The sequence below is a fragment of the Myotis yumanensis genome, unplaced genomic scaffold (genome assembly GCF_028538775.1).
Source record: "Myotis yumanensis isolate MYYU_CA2020_CCGP unplaced genomic scaffold, mMyoYum1.0.hap1 SCAF_9, whole genome shotgun sequence".
NCBI lineage: Eukaryota > Metazoa > Chordata > Mammalia > Chiroptera > Vespertilionidae > Myotis > Myotis yumanensis.
In genome coordinates this window covers 68,872,332-68,884,562 of record NW_027223760.1, presented here as the reverse complement: position 1 = coordinate 68,884,562, position 12,231 = coordinate 68,872,332, and the positions used below count along the sequence as shown (strand labels likewise).

The 12,231-nt window shown below is 38.4% G+C and overlaps 1 protein-coding gene across 7 annotated transcripts in view; it reads right to left on the bottom strand.

Annotated features, from left to right (window-relative positions):
- MAGI2 (membrane associated guanylate kinase, WW and PDZ domain containing 2) overlaps positions 1 to 12,231 on the bottom strand; it is a 1,130,082-nt gene that overhangs the window by 248,058 nt on the left and 869,793 nt on the right. The window lies entirely within an intron of this gene.

Sequence of the window (12,231 nt, the reverse complement as noted above, 5' to 3'; positions counted from 1 at the left end):
TTGCTACAGTATGTCCACCTTGTAAAGCCTCAACTTCAAATTTGATTTCAATATCTTTTCTTCCGACCCTCTGCAGGTCTTACACTGGGACCTTGGCTGCTTTGAGGTGGGTAAGGCATGGTCTGCTTCTGAGTCACTGACTCTTTCCCCCTTTACTCCTCAAGATCTAGTTCTTCCAGTGTGTGATGCAGAGGGGAAGGCTTTTTCGTGTAACTGGCTTTCGCATTTGACTGCTTTTCGTGTTGGTGGTGGCTGCTTGTGTAGTGAATGATAAGTGGCCACTGCGGTGGCAGGTATCAGTGGCTGGCTCTCTCCATCCTGGGGTCGGTACTGAAGCTTGACCTTTTTCATCTCTGTTGGCTCCTGCCCCATTGGAGCGCTGCTCAGCCTCTTGATGCTGGGTTATCCTTGCCCAGCACACAGCTCTCTGGAGTGGTATTTTGAAGATATCTGGCTCAAGTCAAGCTTTCTTCCCCATGATCACTTCAACCATGAACTCAGGTTGCCTTGCCATGCCCAGTACTGGGCTGTAGTGGTTTCATTGCTATGTCTTCTCTCTCTCTCTTGCCATCTCTTTCCAATTCACTTCTTTCCTATTCTGATTGGCAAAGGAAGCAAGTCCACTGCCTAAGCAGATATCCAATTAAGAAACCAAACCACCATCTCCCCTGCTTATAAGCAACTCCAATTTCAAGGACTGATTCCCTTAGAGCCTTCTCCCTAACTTAGATTGAGAAGCCACCTTCCCTTTCTCATGGGGACGGTTGGATCACCTCTCAACACAAGCACTGTATCCCACATAAGAAAAAGGTTTTCTTTTCTCTTCTCCAGCTTCTGTTTATATAGACGAGATTGAGAAGAGAGGAGTTGATAATTCCACAGTAGCCCTGAGGGAGGTTATGGGCGCTAGAGCCATGCTATGAAAAGTACCACTCAACATTCCATTATGAAATTTGTTGAATAGATGAATGAGCAAATGGACATATCTATTTTCAAGGATTACTAATAGGTGGGACTACTGATGCTGTGCAATGAGGTGCTAGGTGGATTGTGAAACATAACAAGACCAGTCTGCCATAGAAGTTCAGTAGAAAGACCAGGACTTCTGTCCCATGACTCAGTTCAGCCTGCCATCTTTGTATGACCTCCGCTTGCCTTAGCAGGGTGTGTGTTCATAACATTAATTAATAATGCCACTGCACACATCAATGCGAGAACTGGAGAATTACTACGGAAAAAGCAGTTTTGTATTTTTTAGAATTTGCGACTCTGAATGGGGAGGAAATGTCATTTCTGCCAGAGGCGCAGTATCCTGCTCTGGTCTGATGTAAACTCATTGTCAGGCAATCCCAGAAACTGCCTGCGCTAGCCTCTGGGCAAAATGTTTCCTTTTCATAGAAAAATGTCACCTTTTCTCTAGGAAATGGCAGGTGGTTATTTTTTTTCCAAAGGAAAAATGACCTTTGCATTTTGTTTAAAAAAATTCTCAAGGACTCGGCCTTGCTAAAAACACTGAAAACAATTCCACATCTTTTAGTTTGTACTTGAGGTTCTACTGTGTACACTCTGATATTAAACCTGTCACCACTGATAAGGCCTGGAGGTGAATGTCATGACCAGAACATCCTGGCACCTTGTTTTCCAGAAATGTCCACTGCACATAGGACAGATTCTTGTAACTCCAGCCCTTGCTGCGTCTAACCCCAACACACACATGTGCGCGCGCACACACACACTTTCACCTCGTTATGCTAACACTTCAAAGCTTTGATGTTCCAATCCAAGACCACAATCTTATACAAGTCCATCAGAAACTGCTCTGAAAAAAAAACAAACACTGGTTCTGTTACATAATTAGTCTACCACCATGCTTAAAGTATGTGAAGTGTGTCATCTTAAATTTAGAATTGTGGCAATCGAAGTTGGGTTTTCCATGCAAAAACCTTCACTCTCTCATAAGAAAATGGGAGGGCATAAATCCAGTATTCTTTTATTCTAGTTGGGTGAGAAAATAGGAAAGGAAAACAACAAAGAAGCAAGAGGAGTGAAAATTTTAGGACCCAACATTTTAAAACAGAGAAGGAATACAAAGGTGGCGACATGGAGAAAGACAGGTCTCGGTTATTAATCTTGATTTCACAAAACAAAGTTCTCACTTCTTTCGTCAATATCTCATACACGTGGAATGTTTTCCTTTCTGACACCAGTCTCACCGTAAGAAATGCACAGTTCACCTTACAGTGCTGGATTTTCTTGAACAAAGTAGTAAATTAGATGATGACACAGATTTACCATGTGTGCCCTTGTCAGTTCATGCAAATCCTCAGCTGGGGCATGTGAGAGGCACATTAATTACAACAGATACAGGAAGAACGTTTCTGCATCTGCAGCAGTTTTGATATTTGCAGACCCCAGTGCACTCCATCTCTAACTTCACTGGCAGCATGCAAAAACCAGCAGAATTACACTTACAAAGGTCTCTATGGTAATTTGTCTCCTATTGACTTCAGAGAAGTCTTCTCATTTAGAATGCTAAGGGGCTTATAATTATGAACTAAGACCTAAGACTTAGCTGATGAAACAAAGGCAAGTTTCTTGCCTCTTTTTTCTGACTTACACTGCATATATGATGATATGTATATGCATGTATATATGTAGTTAAACTAGTCATTGAGCACTTATAAGGCCACATGATAATCTGTAGAACTATGTACCAACACTCTATATAGATATTTAATTCAGGTAGTACTAAAATTTATCTTAATAGAAACCTTTACCTTGACTCATACATTTTCCAACTATCTTATCCTCCTTAGACTTCCTTTTTGTTTGTTATGATTTGGTATTAAAAGCTTTTATGTTTGAAGTTATAATATAAAAAATGAGAAACCACCATTTCACACATGAAGATTAGGTTACTGACTTCTCTAAAATGTGTCTAGAAAACAGGAATTAGGATCCTATGGCATAACTAAGTAGCACCCAGCCCAATTTTTAGACATCAAATTCCCTATTTTAGCTACCAGTCTACTAACAGAATAAGAGTTGTCAACATAGCACCACAATTCTGAAAAATTTCTAATTATCTCCTTTAAATAAAAAATTACTTAAAGAAGCAGGAGTTGTTTCGTCAAGTATTCAATGCAAAATCATTTCATTCCAGGTTCCAATGGGCAAACATCCTAATCTGTTCATACATTTTTTTTCATGTATCTATCACTCTCAGAATACTAAAGCTTCCTTTATCGAAAGATAGTCTTATAAATACTAATTATGGCTACCAATTTTGAGTGATTCCATGTGTCATGTCCTATTCTAAGTACGTTATATGTAATAAATCATCTGATTAGATGTTTGGTTAAACTAGACAAAGTAAAGCTTACCTAATTCTCCAAAGAGAACATAAATAATCATAGAGGGATTTAAGATTATTACAAATCTTATGCCTCCATAGTAATCCATGTAAGCAAATCAGTGCTGCATGGAAAGATTCATTCAACCATTCAATCAACTAGTTGAATATTTGCCATATATCTGGTAATGATCAAGTGTCCCTAATCTCAGAGAGCTTATAGTCTGGTGTGGGGTGGGGGTGGCATGAAAAAAATAGCAAGAGTGTATAATTTAGCTGGGGGAGGGAGCAGATAAAAATAAACACCTTCTATAAAAAGCAGATTATTTCCAGGTAAACCAAAGGCTCAATTTCATTAGTTAATGAAAAGAGAGTAGTAGGAACTGAATGAATCTGACATAATCTACAAGAATACACATGACAACCCAGACACCAGAATCTGATAAATATTTGTAACTAGTTAGAATCTTTTGTTCATTTATAAGCAAAATAATTGGTGACCCTTGCCCCAGACCTAGTTAAACCGATAAGAGCTTTTAAAATGTGTTTAGATAATACCTTTATTTGAAATAAATCTAACTTAATCTGATCACCTTTCACTAATATACTGATTGACCAACCCCCTCCTCCACAGAGTAGCTATAAAAATATAACTTTAACCCCATAATTTCCTATCCATTTCCATTAAACTTAAATAATAAGCTTTCAGATTTTAAAAATGCCAACTTCAAACTTAGTAAGGGTCCCCTAATGACATCCCTAGTGTAATAACGTCTAGCACCATTCTGAGTTCTGCTCTTACCCTGAACGAAGGTCCCACCCACTTTCTCCTTTAGTTCCTAGGGGGGCCAGTGAACCTGTACTGTAAATTGATATAAAGCTTTCGTGCAGAAAAACTTAAAAATAATAGTGATAAAAGTACACTTAAGCACATTGACTTCCATGACATTAATGGGTACAATGGTTATGAACATTGTAACTTAATCACTGTGTGACATATCCAAAGAGATACCAATAGTAAAACTAGAAAAAAAAATTAAAGCGACAAACTTTGCTATATCTGTGCTACTGTGGGAATCGACTCCTTAATTTTGGGGCCAAGAAGAGAACTAGGATTGGAGGTGTATAGTAGTTATCCGTTCTCCTGTGAGCATGTAGCTAGACTCTGATTTTAAATGAAGAGGGCATACAGAGCACTGCACAAGGCATTTACTAAAAGAGACAAGCAAGAAATGCGCAAAAAAGAGGTACTGCAGTAGAATTTATTTGGGTGACAAAGGCCTCTTAAAACACTAGATGAGTTATTGATGAAGCATAACATGATTTTAAGACTTGGTACAACAAATGTTTTAATCCTTTCAAGCCATTTGTTTTGCAGCTGAAATTGTGTTTTGTCAACCATGGCACCTGTATCACCTATCATCGGAAGGAAGAGAGTGGGTATAAAGTGTTTAGTGTGGCACGTGCTCTCGCTGGGAGATGTCTGTTATTGATCTGAAAGACACATCACCAGCAGAGGAGACATTAAGTATTTGGACAAAATGAAGTGAGGTTTTGCTATTTAGGTGTGCTTAGAAAAAAGTCAAGAATAAATATATTGACAAGCTAAACAAGCACAGTTTATTTCATCTTTACTGGAGATATTAGTATTGGCCAGCTGGCTAGAAATTCAGATCTATTTTCTGGCTTTTATAGAGCACAAGATGTTTTCTTGTAGCATCCAAAGTTCATAAGTATCTCAAAAAGCAAAAATGATGTTAAAATCAAGGGATTATTTAGAAAATTATCTAAGATGGTTCTGAGTCTGAATATTTTGCGAGTTCTTACAAACTGAATTGCTTCAACCACCTCCTTGATTTTTATTAGAAAGATAGAGCTAGAGACCTAGTGATTTTACTGTTCATCACCTCTGGATGTGGTATATAATTCATTATTACTTATTCACAGCATGGTAAGAGAACTGGAAGGCAAAAAATTATCAACACTTCTGTTTCAAAAAATTGTGAGAAGGTAGAGTGCCCATGAAAGTAAAAGATCATTTTCTCAGAGAAGTTTGAACAAAGTCAAGGGATTCAGAAACAAAAACATGGGGCCTAGTTTCCCTCCCTTTGAATTTGGACTGGTTTGTGATCAATAAAAGGGGTGGAAGTGATGTCGTATTGGGTCCAGGCTCGGCCTTAAGATGCTTGACACTTTTCCCTTTGCTTTCTTGGAACCCTAAGCCACCATGTTGAAGCATCCATCGTACATAAAAACTGCTGTTTGAAATTTTAACCCTGCATTTCTGGCTTCTGTAAATGCTTGCTGGCTTAAATAATAAGGAAAATAAGACTACTCCCATTTCAGAGAGGCCATTAAACCTTCTCCAGACGAAGTTATCAGTGCTGGCGTCAGGCCAAGCCTTTGGTCGAGGTCTCAAAGCCCCAGCACATAGGGGCCCTTTAAGAACTTGCAAAGGGAACCGGGAAAACCCCATATTTGGGAGACAAAGAGAGTAAAATGGTATAAATACAGGAAACTTCCTGTGTGATTTCGCCCAGAATTCTAGAGACATTTTTCTCTGGGCCCGCTGTAATAATAATAAATGTAACTCCATCTCTCTAAGCGTTGCTTGGTTCTTCTCCAGTTTTTCTGTAACAATGGAAAGCAGTTCAGCCATCCTGAGTTGATACCATGTGGAGAGAGAGAGGCCCTGTCATCCCTCAGGAGTCTCATCCATCCCAGCTGAGGCATCAATGTGAGTGAAGCCGCCTTGCACACCCCAGCCCCAAGAGATGATTAGATGATGCAGCTGCACGAGAGCCCCAAAGTGAGCCTAGTGGTGAGAACCACCCTGCTGATCCCCAGCAAGAATGTAGAGCCAGGAGCAAACATTTGATTGTTCTTTTAAATCACCGAGCTTTGATGTAGTTTGCTATGCAATAATAGAAAACTAAATAGATGTTTCAAGTAATAGAAAAATTCCATTTCTCTGATTAGTTCATTTGCTTCTGGCAATTGAAAGAACCATCTAGTGTACCACCGAAATGTGAACACTTGGCTATGGAGGTGGGGAGAGATGAAGAACTGGATGACTCACTGAGACATTTTCGTAAGGCAGCCAGTCAGGAAGAGAGCAGTCATGGGGAGAGACAGTGTGTGCTTATGTGCTCACAATTCACAGGAAGCCTGACCTGAATATAAGTTGGTTACGAGGTGGTGGGAAATAAGATACAAGAAGCACATTTAATTATTTCTTATGCTTTCTTACACATATAGGTAGCTCTTCCTCAGGAGATGTTTAGTTAACAACCACGGAATTTTATTAAACTGTTAAGGAGATAATACTGGTTGGGAAGAATAAAAAAACATTGGAGTCGGGGGAGGTAGAAAACCATTGGGTGGCCATTAAGTAGCGAATCAATACGGAAGGGCCAACCTGAAGAGGGGCAATAACAGTCACATTGATAGCTCAGCAGTCATCTGCCCACATGGCATTTCCGGCCTCAGGTTAATCTGTGCTGTTCCTTAGAGAGCAAAAGGGCAACCGTGACTTCAGATAATGCAGTTATGGAATAGGATATCCCAAAACAGTGTTAAAATCTCCGAAGAATGAGAAATCCTCGTAGCTCCATGTGCTAGACCGATATGAAAGGTGGACATAAAGATTAATTAGTTTGTTCTATGTGGTAGATGTCTTCAGTCTCCACCCCAATGGTCAGTCCCCAGAAATATTCATAAGCACTTCTTCAAAGCAATTCTGAGCAAAGGGTTGACTGACAGAGGGTCAGATAGGGCGGAGAATGTTTGCGAGGCTGTACGGTAGGTGGGAGGAGTGCCTTCTTGCCTCCACCACACGCCGTGGTTCTCAGGTCAGTGGGCCTAATAGTGCAGAGTCTAAGACTTCTAGTTCAAGATGACAGACCAAACACACATGGCTTTAACAAAGACTGTAAAATGAATAAACCCACAGCAATGACGAGAACCTGAGAGATGTCATTATCTGACAGGGAGAGAGGCTCATAGAAGGCAAGGATTTCAGAATATGAAATGCCCATTAAAGCATGACGACTGATATATTATGGCATTGGAAGGCATATTCTAGAGCTGGGGTTGGCAAACTATGGCCCACGGAGCAAACCAGCAGCTGTCTGTATTTGTAAACATATTTTCAATGGAACAAAGACATACCCATTTACTTATATATTGTCTGTGGCTGCTTTCATGACAGAGTGAAATAGTGGTGACAGACCACTGGGCCCACAAAACCTGAAGTAGTTACTATTTGACCTTGTTCTGGTGTGTTCTTGGTGGGGAGGGAAACATAGACCAGAAGGACTCTCTGTTGCTCTGCAGAACCCTACAAAGGCTCAGGATTAGGAAACAGCAGATACAAGTACATAGAGATCTGCCCTGCTATACCTGCAGGACTCCCACCACCTATCCCAAATCAGAGGGTGAGGGTATCTCTGAAAAAATGGCCCTATTTAACAGGCTTTCATATTCTGTCCCTACCTGATAACCCCTGGTAAATTCTGAGCAGTCTTCAAACTCTGCCACAAATACAACTTTGCCGTGTTTCACTCTAAATGTGGACCACTGAGGATCACAAGACAGATGAGGAGTGTGCTCTAGTGAAATGAGCATCCAGGGAGAAAGAGGATGTGGATATGAATAACGGTGGACTCTGTTTGGGAGAGACACAATGGGCAATTCCATGTGCCTGCTGTATAATAGGCCTGGATAGGAGTAAGAGGACAAAAAATGCCCAGAATAAAAAAAAAGAGATCCTCTAGTCTAGAGGACCTAAAATGATGGTGCTTTGAGGGGAAAAAAAGTATTATCTTTTAAAAAAATGCAGCAAAAAAAAAAAAAAAGAAAAAGAAAAGAAAAAGTGAAACTTCAGAAATGTGTTTAGAGGAAAAGTGTGTTAATGGTATATCACTGGGGTCAGTGAACAAACGTACAAAGCGGTGGTAACGCAAAGACTATATAAATATTAAAATTAGTTGCAAAACTCTATTGGGAGAATGTTTGTAGGGCAGATGGGGGATAAGAGAGGTAAAGCTTCATTTATTTCTAAAAGGAAATACTATAAATATGTCAAGTCTAAAACTGTTAAATCAAGACAACAGTATAAACACATTAATTAGAGGTGTGAAAATAGTTACCAAAAAAAAAAAAAAACCCATGTAAAAAAATACAAACTGATCAGTGCCTCTGGGATATGAGCCTGAAAGGTACGAAGGGGCAGGGCAGGAAATATTGTATGGATTGTAAATATTTTGATGTCTTTGTGCACGTATTGATTTGACAATTTTTAAAAGTATATAAATGCACATGCCCCAAAACCAGTTCCAGAAATTTGGAATCAGTAGACGTGGGGACACAGGAATATGCATTTTAAAAAATCTCCCCCAGAGATTCTGACAAATTCATTCATATGCCTCTGCTTCTAGAAACACAAATAAAGAGGTAGCAACCAGTGAAAGAGCAGTGACATCGATCTGCCAAGTGGAGAAATGCCAGGAGCTGTAGGAGGTCAGGATGTTGGTCTCTCAGACAGCTTCCTGCCACTTTACTAATAAAACGGATCCACATTAGAAGGAGACACATAAAAATGAATAGGTTGCAAGTGTCCTCATCATTCTACAGGAGAACTTTATGGATAGGTCAGCTTTTCTCCCTCTTATATTTGTTGAAAATCAAAAGCCTTGATTCAAAAATTAGCCTGGGGAAAGACATGAAACCTTATGTAACGACGGAAGCTTTGTAACTGATGCATGTTGGAGCAACTCTTTCAATCTTGATTTTTTTTAAATAGTTGCAAGAATGCTATCGGGATCTCTGGTGCCTATAAATGCTTGCAGGATACTTACTAGTAATAATCAGAAGTAGGATGGTTTCTGGGCACTATGGTAACTTTTAGGAAAGCTGCTTCTGGAACATGATATGACAATTGGGGATTGGCTCAGTTAGTTGTCCAAAAGCAGGGAGGAGCACAGTATCGTCATTTTCTCTGTTCTCTACCCCTTCCCAGGACTCAGTGCTGACTGAGAAAGAAAGAATTCCCATCCCACCCTTGTTTCTATCCTGCAGGATCCTAGGTCAACTTTTTGGTAGAGTGGATTTTTCTTAATGTCCACACAAACTATTGACATCTCTTTGCCTAAATTAGAGATCATCTAGAGCTAGAACAGTTGATTAAAATATTTTCATGCTATCTCAATGTCAAATGAGACTCCTCACCTTTTTATAACTTTATTAATTAAATGTGTCAGGGTGACATTGGTTAATACCGAAGATTTATTGTTTATATCTGTAGTGTCTATTAATTTTGCTAATTTTTGAGGTTCATTTACAGATGAAATCATTACAAAAGGGACATCTTTATCCCTAACATGCATTTGTCTTTTTAATTTCATCCAGAACCTGGAAAGCTGGCTTCTTTTTGCTTCAACGGTAAGCTATTGGCCCGATTACTCTGACTAGGCTATACAGTGGGATTCCGCTAATTGAAATTTCACTTAATTTCTAAGAGCATCCATCCTCCATCTATCCATCCAGTACTAGTGAGCACCTGCTATCTGCCTGGCGCTGTCAGGATAACAAGTAAAGAAAAAATCATAGGGTATGTCTCTATGCTTAATTGGTTGAAAGTTTATGAGAAAGGTTTTATACACATAGGTATGTGTACATTTGTGATATATATGTTTTTAAATTTGATTCCGTACTGTTCTTTGATGTTTGTCTGAATAGTTCATGTTTACAAGTTATAGTTATTGTTTTACTAGATACTTCCCATGAACATTCACTGAAGGTAAAATATTAGCGTCAATCTTTTTCTAGGCATCCTCCCAACTGGGCCTTTGCATATGCTGTTTCCTCTTCAGATAGCTCTCCTCACTTGTCCACCCAACAACGGTCTATTCACCATTTCAAAAGTCTGTCAGGCATAGTTTCTGAGTCCTTCCCTAAGCACTTCCTGGTTGAATCTGTCACCCTTTCCTGGACGCTGTTTCTGGACGTTGCACATATTTCTACTATTGCATTGATATAAATATTCATTGACATGCCACTCATTAGTCAGGCTTCTTGAGGATAGAAACATTTGTCTCTTCGTTTTTGCATCCTCAATAATTAATGGAATGCCTGGCACAGACGGCTAGTCACTAAATATTAGCTCAACTAAACTGAGGAGCCATTCCCTCTATTATAATGTGTGGAATGCCACAGAAATGTGTTCACATTTTATTTTAAATTATCTCAAAATTTAAAATAAACATTTTTGGATAAATAATAAGCAGCAGATTTCAATCTTTATTAAACTCTTTTCTAATGAGAGAAATTCTCATCCTTACAAAAGACTAATAGAATTATATAGCCAATAGCATGGTGTTTATAGATTTATCCTATTCTTATGTGACAATTACTTGTTTATATATACAAGGCCCCTCTTAGATATAAACTCCTGGAGAACTGGGACCTGGTCATATCCATTTTTGTAGTTCTGGTGTACTACAATGACTAAGAAGAGCTTAGCAGGTTGAATTAATAAACAGAGGAAAAAATATGAGACAGTAAATAGAATTAAATCTTAGGCTCTTCTTTCTCTATTAGAGCCTGTTTTGTGATTATCTTGAAAAAAAAAAAAACACTTCGTAAACTCTCCATAAAACTTTGGCTTTGTTGTTGAATAAGGCTAGCTTAGACAGTGTGGGTGTAGCAAACTAGGAAAACAGGTAGGAAGGGGAAAAGCTTAGCTGTGCAAATATACTAATTTTATTTTGTCTTTTAAATTTACAGTGAAAGAGGTCTTTTCTAGTTTTAAAACATGGAGTGGAGGGTTGGGTCAGAGGGAAAAAAGTCACTGTATTCTTTATCATGAAAAGGAAGAGGTTTGTTAAACATTTCACTGAAGTTCAAAAGCTTTGGAGATCTTTCCCCCTCAGCTAAGATGACATTGTTTCCATAGTTTCCTCTTATTCTAATCGTGGGCAAGAGAATGATTTTTAGTTGAGTCATTTGATGTTTCTCTGTGATTTTTTGGCAACATAAAGGTCTGGCTATCTAGTGAAATAGCGCCAGATGAATCAGTAGAGTTGGACACTCTCCAGCTCACTCTTGCAGCAAATTATGTACACAATTTTTCACAACAGTAGTGCTTGAAAACACTAGTTAGTTTTGAAACTCCATTCAACTTTTCAGGAGATAAAGCCTCTATTAAATGTGTTATAACTCACGAGTTGAGTGGGAGTGACAAATGTACTCATTAGGTGACCCTGAAAAGAAACAATTTCTATAGAAACCACTTAGGAATTGGCAATGAAGCACTGGTCATTTTTGAAAATAAAAATTCCAAATGAATATCTCAATTTTATGTTGTTTCTTCATACACAAAGCACTTTAAAATCTATGGAATCACAATTTATAAATCTATAGACCATACAAAAGACATAACTTTTCCTCAAAAGTAATTCTCTGCTTTGTGTATCTACGAGAACCCATTGACTTTCACAAGTTTATATAATAAATAGAATCAATCTTGTGAAATGGTGATATAGTTCTTTGGAGTATAGTTACTACACTTTATAATACTCTAAGGCATTTCAAAAACAACACTACACAATTCTCAAATCAGCATTTTAAATACACAAGATCAAATTTGATTTCTTCTTTTTTTCCTGCATAAGTATTTATAAACTATGGGACTAATCCAAGGTCATAGGCCAGGCAGAAGAATTTAAAATTAGAATGCAAAATCAGACTTAGTTCATTACTTTTTTCTTGACCTCTGTGCACCTTTCATATTTTATAATTTTTAGCCTTCGCAATTTGCCTCTGCATTTCCATGCTAAATTAATTTTGAATATAATTTGATAGACATCCAAGTAACTGCT